Here is an 11,926-nt window from a genome sequence, read left to right as displayed (position 1 = left end):
ATTTTTCAAGATTTACGTGGGTGTTCTTTCTTAATGACAAGTCGCAGGTCCAGAAGATCTTCAGAAACTTCGCTAGAAAGGCCCAAAATCAGTTTGATGTGAAGATCAAGAAGGTTCGGAGTGACAATGGAACGGAGTTCAAGAACGCAAATGTGGACACCTTTCTTGACGAAGAAGGGATTTCACACGAGTTCTCGGCCACGTACACACCTCAACAAAATGGAGTTGTTGAGAGGAAGAACCGGACGGTCATCGAAATGGCAAGAACGATGCTTGATGAATACAAGACGCCAAAGCACTTTTGGGCAGAAGCGGTCGAGACAGCTTGTCACGCAACAAATCGCCTATATCTTCACAAGCTACTCGACAAGACGGCATACGAGCTTCTCATCGGTAACAAACCCCAAGTTGGATACTTTCGAGTATTCGACTCAAAGTGCTACATTCTTGATAAGCATCGTCGTTCAAAGTTTGCTCCTAAATCTCATGAAGGTTTTCTACTTGGTTATGGATCAAACTCTCACACTTACCGTGTCTACAACAATTTCACCCGAAAGGTTGAAGAGACGGTAGATGTGAAGTTTGATGAATCTAATGGCTCGCAAGTAGAGCAATTGCCAATTGATGTAGGAGACAAAGACCCTTCAGAAGCAATTCGAGACTTGTCCATTGGCAAAATTCGTCCAACGGAGGTGAAGGAGAGTACTTCATCCGTCCAAGTGGAAGCTTCTACTTCACGACAAGGTGAACCAAGAATCGACACGGAAGCATCCACAAGTGGGACACATCAAGATGAAGAAAACGAGGAAATACGTCAAGACGAACATCAACAACCTCCTTCTCCACCACGACAAGAGAACGACGACGTCAACAATGAAGAAGGCCAAGAAGAAGAACAAGATGAAGAAGATGTTCAACGAAGATCCAAGAAAAAGCTCTCACGAGTTCGAGCAAGAATTGCCAAAGATCATCCCGTCGAGCAAATCCTCAATGATATACAAACCGGGAGAATCACTCGCTCAAAAACTCGTTTAGCTAACTTTTGTGAAAACTATTCATTCATCTCTAGCATTGAACCAATGAAGGTTGAAGAAGCATTGGAAGATCCGGATTGGATAAACGCTATGCATGAAGAGCTACATAATTTTGAGAGAAACCAAGTTTGGACATTGGTTGAGATGCCCGACAACAACCACAACATCATTGGTACCAAATGGGTGTTTCGCAACAAGCAAGATGAAGATGGACAAGTGGTCCGCAACAAAGCACGTCTCGTCGCCCAAGGATACACACAAGTCAAAGGTATGGACTATGGTGAGATGTATGCTCCCGTTGCTAGACTTGAGTCCATTCGCATCTTACTTGCCTATGCTAATCACCATAATATCACCTTGTACCAAATGGACATTAAGAGTGCTTTTCTAAATGGAGAAATAGAGGAGGAAGTTTATGTCAAACAACCTCCCGGCTTTGTCAATCCTAAGAAACCAAATCATGTTTACAAACTTCACAAAGCTCTTTATGGTCTTAAACAAGCTCCTAGAGCATGGTATAAATGCTTGACCAAGTTCCTTACTACAAGTGGTTTTGAAATTGGTAAAATTGACTCTACTCTTTTTACTAAAAGGGTTAATGGAGAACTATTTGTATGCCAAATTTATGTTGATGACATCATATTTGGTTCAACTAACCCTCTCTTTAGTGAAAAGTTTGGAAAGCTAATGTTAGAGAAGTTTGAGATGTCTATGATGAGTGAACTCAAATTCTTTCTTGGGTTGCAAATCAAGCAAACTAAGGAAGGTACATTTGTCTCTCAGATAAAGTACACCAAGGACTTATTCAAGAAGTTCAATATGCAAGAATGCAAAGGTATGTCTACACCCATGCCTACTAGTGGACATAATGATTTAACCAAAGATGGTGAACCAGTTGATCAAAAGGTTTATCGCTCTATGATTGGTTCATTGGTATACCTATGTGCTTCACATCCCGATATTATGCTAAGTGTATGCATGTGTGCACGATATCAAGCTGCTCCTAAAGATTGTCATCTTAAGGCTGTGAAAAGGATAGTGAGATATTTAATCCATACACCAAATTTTGGCATTTGGTATCCTAAGAGGTCTTCTTTTGATCTTGTTGGCTATTCCGACTCGGATTATGCCGGAGACAAGGTTGATAGAAAGTCCACTTCGGGTACTTGTCAATTTCTTGGTAGATCTCTTGTGTCTTGGTCTTCCAAGAAACAAAACTCGGTATCCTTATGCACCGCCGAAGCTGAATACATTGCCGCTGGTTCATGTTGCGCTCAATTACTTTGGATGACTCAAACTCTTAAAGATTATGGGATTTATGTGAAACATGTTCCACTGCTTTGTGACAATGAAAGTGCTATCAAAATTGGTCATAATCCTGTACAACATTCTCAAACTAAGCATATTGAAGTTCGTCATCATTTCATTCGAGATCATGTTGCTAAGGGTGACATCAATCTTAAGCATGTTCGCACCGATAAGCAATTAGCGGATATATTCACTAAACTGCTTGATGAGAAAGTGTTTTGCAGGTTGAGAGGAGAATTTAACATCATTGATGTTTTGAATTTGGAGTAGAAAACTCCATTGGATACATGCAAGACATGAGCTTATGACTAATCCATGATGTATCTCTTATGATAACTATCTTATGTCTTGGATATATTTGCACCTTGCATGTTGTCTAACCCATGTAGGTGCTTGGTTGAATCTAATTCCATGAGATTGCGACTCACTCACATCTTGAGCAATCTCTACAAGACCAAGACTCTACACAATAGTGGTTGAAGACAAGGAAGCACAAAACCATTCAAACATATCCTTTGACAAATTCTATATTAAGCTTCATGATTGTCATTTTTGGATACACAAGTGCTCTTCCTTGCAAGAACTAACCCATGTAGGTAGATGAACTCAAACTCCAAGTGGTGCTCCCAACTCTTGATGAACTACATCAACCTTGAGCACCCACACAAGTTCAACTACATGAGCAAGAACTACATCACTACCCAAGGTATGTTATTCCATCTTTGAGAAGCTTTACTCCAGGACATGAGTCAAAGCAACTCAACAAGATGTGAATACAACAAAATGCTTAAACTAAAAATGGTAACCCCATTTTGAGCTTAAACGATGAGTATGACCTATGATCAAGTGTTCTAACTTGACTCCTAAGTCAATATACTCTAACATAGGTGACTATGTCACCGCCCAATTCTAGATGAAGTTCTCTTGTGTTCCTTTCTGAGTTATTGCATTTGTCCCTTGCATATTTGTTTCTTTATTTTTTCAATCAAAAAAAACTTCATCTAGAAACCTTTTACCCTTTTTGTTCTGCATATTTCTGCATCAAATTCCCTGCAAATCCTTCAACTAATTCATTGCAAATCTTTGTGAGATCTTACCTGACTAGTGAGCTGAGGTGACAAGTGTTTTTCTCTGTGATGAACTCGGTTTCAGCGAATTGCCATTTTCGGTCCAACCGAATCCCTTCGGTACTACCGACATATGCCACTCGGTGCCACCGATTTCGCAACAGGAAAAACAGTCTGCCACATATTCTATATTTCTTCTGATCCAGCTCCACTCAATGAATCTTGTCCTCTACAAGCATCACAGTTTTATTCCCTGCTTTGTACTGAATCTCAAGGACCAAACCCATTCGACGGATTCCAGGAGAAACCTTCTTGGAAATTGATGTCAAAGGAGGAGAGAGAGATCGCATCAAAGCTTGTAGGAGAGAGAGATCACATCAAGGGAGAGAAACAGTCTCAAGGACCAAACCTACAAGAGAGACCTCAAGGGGGGAGAGAATACTCAAGGACCCCAGATTCTTGATGTTCAAGAGGAGAGATGCCACATGTCTTTTTTTGGGGGGAAAGACATGTTCATATGAACTCATTTGAATTTAGTTCTATTCATAACCTTCAGCTCTGATTTTCTGTTTCCTATCTTCTCCCAATAACCCATGTAAGATTCAGGGGGAGCAAGACACCTAAGGGAAAAGAAATCAGCCAAATTCATTGCATATCTTTATTCTTGGGGACATGTTGAATCCAATGTGGTACCTTGTACTCACTCTCTACATGTCATCCCAGTCTTGGTATTCTTGTGGTTTCTTTTGTTTGCTCTGGCTAGTGGACGTACCTGTGTTATCTAACCTTGTTTGTGCAGGTTCATTCCATCCTAAGCCAACTCGAGACCACAAGGTAAGTATATGCATCAAAATCATGAGTATGAGGAGTTCTTGCTTATGTACATACTGTTTGCAAGAAGGACTCATGAGCATGAAGGTATCTTCCTTGATAATCTTTTGCTCTGATGCATATGGCCAAGATACATGTAACACATTACCTACTCTGTCATGTTTATGCTCTCACATGTCTCTATATTTCATATTTACATGAGTGCATACATGTAGGGGGAGCCTATGCTTGCTACATGTTCTTCCAAAGCTTTACTTGCTGTTCTTTATATCTTTATCTAAAGCTTTGATGTATGTTGCCATCAATTACCAAAAAGGGTGAGATTGAAAGCACAAGTGCTCCCTAGGTGGTTTTGATAATTGATGACAACATATCTCTTGTTGGACTAACACTTCTATCTAGCATGTTTCAGATAAGTTCAATAATGGAGTGGCATGGACTAAAGGTTGTGGGAACTCCTTCAAGACGCTAAGGACAAGGGATTGGCTAAAGCTTCAAGCTCAAGACTCTTCACTTTTACATTTTAGTGATCCAAGATCACATTGAGTCCATAGGAAAAGCCAATACTATCAAGGAGGGATGAGGTGTTGCTTAATGAGCCTCTTGCTTCATGTGCTTAATGATATGCTCCAAAATCCTCAACTACTTTCCCATATCCACATATGACCTAAACCCTAAGCCAAACTCGGTCCTACCGATTCTTCCTATCCGGCGCCACCGAGTTTCACCTGTCATAAGCCACTGCCAAACCCTAATCAGTTCGGTCTCACCGATGGGATCTCGGTCTCACCGAGATGGGCTTGCAAACTCTCTGTTACCCATTGCAATATTCTCGGTCCCACCGAGATATGCAATCGGTCCCACCGAATTTGCTTGACCAAATCTCAGTTTCACTTATTACCCAAATCGGTCCCACCAATTTTGAGTAATCGGTCAAACCGAGTTTTGGATTTACCCTAACCCTAGCACATCGGTCCCACCGAGTTGATCCAGTCGGTCCCACCGAAATTCCTAACGGTCACTAGGTTTACTATTTCGGTCAGACCGAGTTTTCTGATTCGGTCCCACCGAGATTGGTAAATTGTGTAATGGTTGGATTTTGTGTGGAGGCTATATATACCCCTCCACCTCCTTCTCATTCAGTGAGAGAGCCATCAGAACACACACACCATTCCAACTCATATGTTCTGAGAGAGAATCGCCTACTCATGTGTTGAGACCAAGACATTCCATTCCTACCATATGAATCTTGATCTCTAGCCTTCCCAAGTTGCTTTCCACTCAAATCTTCTTTCCACCAAATCCAAATCCTATGAGAGAGAGTTGAGTGTTGGGGAGACTATCATTTGAAGCACAAGAGCAAGGAGTTCATTACCTACACACCATTTGTTACTTCTTGGAGAGTGGTGTTTCCTAGATTGGCTAGGTGTCACTTGGGAGCCTCCGACAAGATTGTGGAGTTGAACCAAGGAGTTTGTAAGGGTAAGGAGATCGCCTACTTCGTGAAGATCTACCGCTAGTGAGGCAAGTCCTGTGTGGGCGATGGCCATGATGGGATAGACAAGGTTGCTTCTTCGTGGACCCTTTGTGGGTGGTTGCTTCTTCGTGGACCCTTCGTGGGTGGAGCCCTGTGTGGACTCGCGCAACCGTTGCCCTTGGGTGGAGCCCTGTGTGGACTCGCGCAACCGTTACCCTTCGTGGGTTGAAGTCTCCATCAACGTGGATGTAGGATAGCACCGCCTATCCGAACCACGGGAAAACATCCGTGTCTCCAATTGCGTTTGATCTCTCCAAACCCTTCCCTTTAAATTCCGCTGCTCATATACTCTTTGCATGCTTGCTTGATATGTATTGCGTGTGTTGAAATTGTGCCGAAACTCTACTTAAACCGAAAAAGGTTAAAAATTGCAACTTTAGCACTAAGTGTCTAATCACCCCCCCCCCCCTCTAGACACATCTACTTCTAGATCCTACAGCCGTCAAGCACCGGTGCCAACCCCATCCAGATCAGAGTCGGCGACGGCCTGACGAGCCCGCCCTGCTCCAGGAGTGGCACCGGCTCGGGGGCTCGTAGCTGTCGTCGCTCGTCTCCGGAGTCGCGAAGAGCTTGTCAGAGTCGCTGGAACTTCCGACGCCTCCGCCGCCTGAGGAGCCGCCAAGGGAGCGGTCGGCGGGCCCAGTCCTCACCGTAGCAGGGCCCCGACCACCTCTCCCGGGGCAGCACTCCAGCCGGCGCCCGTTCGCATCGAAGACCTTGAAGAACATCACTGAAGCACCGTCGTACTCCAAGTGGATCGCGAAGGCGCCTCTTGTCCTGCAAACCCGGGCGATCTCGCTCCAGCCTCAAGTCATGAAGACCTCGCCCGGAGCAACGACCGCGACCTCTGCTTCGGTCGTGAGGGTGCTGCAGCCGGCGTGCTGCAGCCAAAGCTCCAGGAGTTCTCCCTGCGGGATGATGGAGGCGAAGAAGGGAGGAAGGCAAATCCAAGACTGAGGAGGCATGGCGGCGCGGAACACGAACTCTCGGGAGGAGCCCTCGGTGTGGACCCCACGGGGGACGACCCACACCTTCGTGACCCGTCAGTGCCGACGGCGGCGCCGCCCGTGGCGATCGGCATCAACTCCTTCAGGGCCCTCAATGTGGGCGTACAAGGGAAGCTGGAACCCTGGCGGTGCCCGCTCGCACCAGGGCCTCGACACCACCTGATGGGCCCCCTCGTCCCGGCCACAGAGGGTGAGCCGTTTCTTCGGCGGGGGCGGGTTTGGTTCCTCTCGGGGAGCCTTTCCATTCTCTGCCGATGAGAACCGGCGGATCGGAGCCATCGCAGCAAGACGGAGCAAAGGACCGGGAAGAAGGAGAAGCAAGAAGGGATGGACTGGAAGGGGGCGCGCCGTTCCGTACTTATGGCCGGCGAAGGCCAATCGCCGACCTCCACGATCGCAGGTAATGATGACCCGCTTTGCATGCAGGGACTTGTCCGATCCGTGCAGTTGCCAAGGCGCCATGGAGAAGTGGAGATTCCCACGCCCAATCAACTGCAATGCGGCGCCCAAGGCCGCAGGCTGTTAGGGCCCGCGGCGCTTTGCCCTTGCCCTTTCGCCTCCCTGCACAGCCAAGTCCGGGCGCGCCTTGGGCCCGAGGGCTACTGTCGGTGTTCTGGGAACGGGGGTCCCCAGACTGGCCTGCCTGCGGCCTGCGGCGTGGCTCAAAGGGGGCCCAGCACGGCCCGTCTTCATCGACGCAGACCCAAGACCCTCGCGAGGGGCCAAGCCTCGCGGGGCGGACGACACGGAGCTTCCTCAGGCGCGACCACATCAGGCTGGCTCGCGAGGAGGCGGAGAGATCAAGGCGGGGTACCTCACGAGGTGCCCGTGACGCAAGCCATGACGACCAAGGGCGCCAGGCGGGCGCCAGCCCGCGCAGTGTCCTCCTTTCCTCTTTGGTGCAAAGGGAGCAAGCGCAGGCGAGAGCATCAAGCAAAGGCACCCGTTTCGGTGCAACGAGACCAAGACCAGTCCAACGGCAGGAAGGAAGTCATTGTGGAGCCCAAGCCAGCGTCACCACCAGAGCCTTTGGCAGGCAAGGACCAACTTTAGTTAGGATAAGTGTACCCGATGTTCCCCTTCAAAATGGCCAATTGTTGGCGCCCTTCCCGCTCAATATTTGGGAAGAGGCCCAGCGCCTTTGCCTATAAATAGGACTAGCCACCCCCAGGGTGAAGGAATCGGAAATCGGAGATCGGAAATCAGAGAGAGAATCGAGAAGAGAGAGAGAGAAGGGTGACTAAACTCCCCCTAGCAGTTCATCCCCACAGCCAAGAACAGACCCTCGCGAGGCTGTTCTTCCTTGTATTGCTCATCAACATCAGCCCAAGAGGCAATCCACCACACCACACACTGGAGTAGGGTATTACACCACAACGGTGGCCCGAACCAGTATAAACCCTGTGTCTCTTATGCTGTTCTTCCCATAGCTTAGATCTCAGTGAGGCGGAGGGGTGCAGGTAGGTAGGAGGTGAAATCTCCGCGCGCACCCCAGTGTTCGAACCTCAAGGGTCTGCCGGAACCCGAAATCCGATAGATGGAGGGGTATATATAGCCTCCACACAAAATCTAACCGTTACACTCAATTTACCAATCTCGGTGAGACCGAAGGGAAAAACTCGGTCGGACCGATTTAGTATACCTAGTGATCGTTAGGGTTTTCGATGGGACCGACTAGTTTAACTCAGTGGAACCGATGTGCTAGGGTTAGGGTAAAACCAAAACTCGGTTTGACCGATTATTCAAACTCGGTGGGACCGATTTGGGTAATAAGCAAAACAGAGAGTTGGCCAAGCAAACTCGGTGGGGCCGATTGCAAATCTCGGTGGGACCGAAAATATTGGAACAGGTAACAGAGAGTTTGCAAGCCCATCTCGGTGAGACCGAGATCCATCGGTGAGACCGAACTGATTAGGGTTTCTGGCAGTGGCTATGTTATCTGAACTCGGTGGCTCCGGATAGAAAGAATCGGTGGGGCCGAGTTTGACTTTTGGTTTAGGTCATATGTGGATGTGGGAAGGTAGTTGAGGGTTTTGGAGCATATCAGTAAGCACTTTGAGCAAGCAAGCCATTAAGCAACACCTCATCCCCTCTTGATAGTATTGGATTTTCCTATAGACTCAATGTGATCTTGGATCACTAAAATAGAAAATGTAGAGTCTTGATCTTGAAGCTTGAGCCAATCCTTTGTCCTTGGCATCTTGAAGGGGTTCCACATCCTCTAGTCCATGCCACTCCATTGTTGAACTTATCTGAAACATACTAGGTAAAAGTGTTAGTCCAACAAGAGATATGTTGACATTAATTACCAAAACCACGCAGGGAGCACTTGTGCTTTCAGTATACCACGTCTTCACCATGGCCCAGGCTTCTCTGGCACCTTGACGGCAGGCCGATATCTTCCATAATCGGAAGCGCCGCCATGCTCCCTTGAGCTTCTCTGTAAGCTCTGCAACGCCTTCTGGCACGGAGACGGATGGCCACAAGGCATGGGCAACACCTTGCATCACCTGTCGAACTTGTTCATGCAAATGTGAGAGCTCGGACATAAGATCACCCGCAGACCCGGGCATTTCCTCCGCGGGACGACCCGTCAGCATACCTACAGACATAACGCTGTTAGTCGGCTTCTTCGCCGAACTCCTTCAAAAGGATTCGTTCAAGCACTTACTGAAAATGTTGCGCCGAAGCCGCTTATTCTCCTTCTCGGAGTCTGCAAGCTGGGCTCGAACGTCTTTTAGTTCCATGCTCAGCTTGATATTGGCGTCTTGGAGATTGTTTTTCTCCTGTCTAACCTCAGTCAGCACACGTTTGCCAGCCTCTAGCTGTCGCACGACATGCTGGTCCTCCAGATTTTCTCCGGATTCATCTGCAACATCTATTGTTAGATCTGCAGCCACGCCGCTATATGGTAACCTTCATTCTTTAAAGTAAATGTTACCAGCGGGAGACTTTTTCGGTTCCTTCAATGCGGCAACAGCGGCCCGCAGTTGGGTCTTGCATTCCTCCAGCTCCTGTGACAGCCTAGTATTCTTCTCTGTAAGAACCTGCACAATAAAGATGATCCTTAAATCAGTTCTGCTAACTGTTTCAAGTCTTAGGGGCTACTGATACATATAAATCGTCAGATTTACTTACCCGTACATCCTTTACATACTGATCCGTGGCTCTGGCTATACCATCTTGAGCAGCACGGAGGTACGCCTCTCCAGAATTGAAGGCATCAAATGCCTCTGGTGAGAAACAAGCGTCATGGAGTACGGCCCGACGGCGCCTATGATTCATGGCGCTTTCCACTTCTGAGTTTGTAGCGGATAATATATCTGCATCCTCTGTAGGAGGATTATCCGGTGCCCGCCCCATATCTGCTTCCGCCTCTATGTCCGGTCCTAGCGCCCGACTGGTGGAAGCGTGATTAGCAACATCACCGGACATTTTCCGGCGAGCGTTTTTTCTATTAAAGAAACACGGGCGTTGTTACATTTCTAGAAAGACGACAACCACGGAGCGGGGTTTCTATTATACCTTTGCATCGGCGTCTCCGTCCTGACCGCCTTCCTTTTTGGCCTGCCCGGCCTCGCTGCCTCTTGTTGGCGAGTTGCTGCGGGTTCAGCAGGGCGTCCCGAATGCCTTCCCTGTAAAAACTTCATATGCATATGGTAGGTGAAGTGTCTAACAGGGGATCCTAGTTTTTGGAGTTGGGATTTTTTGGTTTTCTTACGTGCGATGCAGGAAGCAGTCCGGGATAGTCGGCTGTAATGGCCACCATGGCATCATCGCAGCTTAACTGATAGAATTGCCAGTCTATCAGCTCCACGAATATAACCGGATCTTCTTCGAGTCCGGAGTTGACGGCCCGGTGAGGGTCCTCGGGTTGTGGAGAAGGGCTACTGACCTCCTTTATGGCTTTTCGCACTTCCTGCCACAAAGTGGCAAGGTGAATATTTACGACAAAGAATGCGGGAAAAATGGGAGTAAGGAGATGTAACTTACCCAGCTTGGAGGATTGTACATGGAGAATCCATCCCGTGGCTGGATGTGGATGAACTCCTCTTCCTCTCCCTTGAACAATTCGGACAGAATTTTTGCTAAAGCGGCAGCATTGTCCGGACCCTTACGCCCGCAGCAGGTGGCATCATCCGCCCCGTTAAAACACCACAAGGGGCCCACGATATTGAAGTGGTTGCACTCCCCGCATTATGCAAATCGACATAACTTCGATTACTGTCAATCCTGATTGAGCCAGTGCTTTAATCCGGTTCATCGGGTAGAGGACTTCTCCATTGTCTTCCACCTGGGGGCTCCGTGGGCGCCAACTTCGGCATTTCTTCAAAGGGGCATTACTGAACTCAGGAAGACCTCGCCGAACAGGGTCCGGAAGGGGAACGTCCTCCATATAAAACCATTCCCAAGGCCAGTCTTTAGACGACTTCTTCGGGGTACCGGACAGGTATCCGGTACCGGTGATGCGCCATATTTCGGCTCCGCCCACTTGATAAAGTGACCCCCTCTGCGTGCGAGGGACAAGGCAAAATAGCCTTTTCCACAGCTTGAAGTGAGCCTCGCAGCCCAGGAACAACTCGCAGAGAGCAACATAGCCGGCGATATGTAGAATGGTGGCAGGAGTGAAATTGTGTAATTGGAGGCCATAGAACTCCAGGAGCCCGCGGAGGAACGGATGAATTGGAAATCAGAGTCCCCTTAATAAATAAGGAACAAGGCAGACCCGCTCCCCCATAGAGGGACTGGGAAAGCTCTCCGCTTGCTCCCCGCCATTGTAGGTGGCAAGCCCGGCTCGAACGGGCACCATATACGCCGGAGGGAGAAATCCCTTAGTCTGCAGTTTGACTAATCGACTGTGTGGGACTGAACACCTCTCCCAATCACCGGGCTTAGGGCTGCGGGGGCGGGAGGAGGAGCTGCGGAGGTCGGCCATGCTGGAATGGATCTTTCCGAAACACGCTCTAATGGATTCTCGCTTGGGGAGGATGGTATGGATCGGATCTAAGAATCCCCATCCCTTTAATAGACAATTTATTTATCTGGCTAGGGGGCGAATGTAAAAACGCCCTGGCGCCTCGTATTCATTCAACGCGTGGGAGATAGCCCTTAGCGGGCGCCGAAGCCAAGAGGTCCAAACAT

Source organism: Triticum urartu, chromosome 1A (assembly GCF_056163025.1).
Source record: "Triticum urartu cultivar PI428250 chromosome 1A, HENAU_Tu73, whole genome shotgun sequence".
Lineage (NCBI taxonomy): Eukaryota > Viridiplantae > Streptophyta > Magnoliopsida > Poales > Poaceae > Triticum > Triticum urartu.
This window is presented reverse-complemented; position numbering follows the sequence as displayed.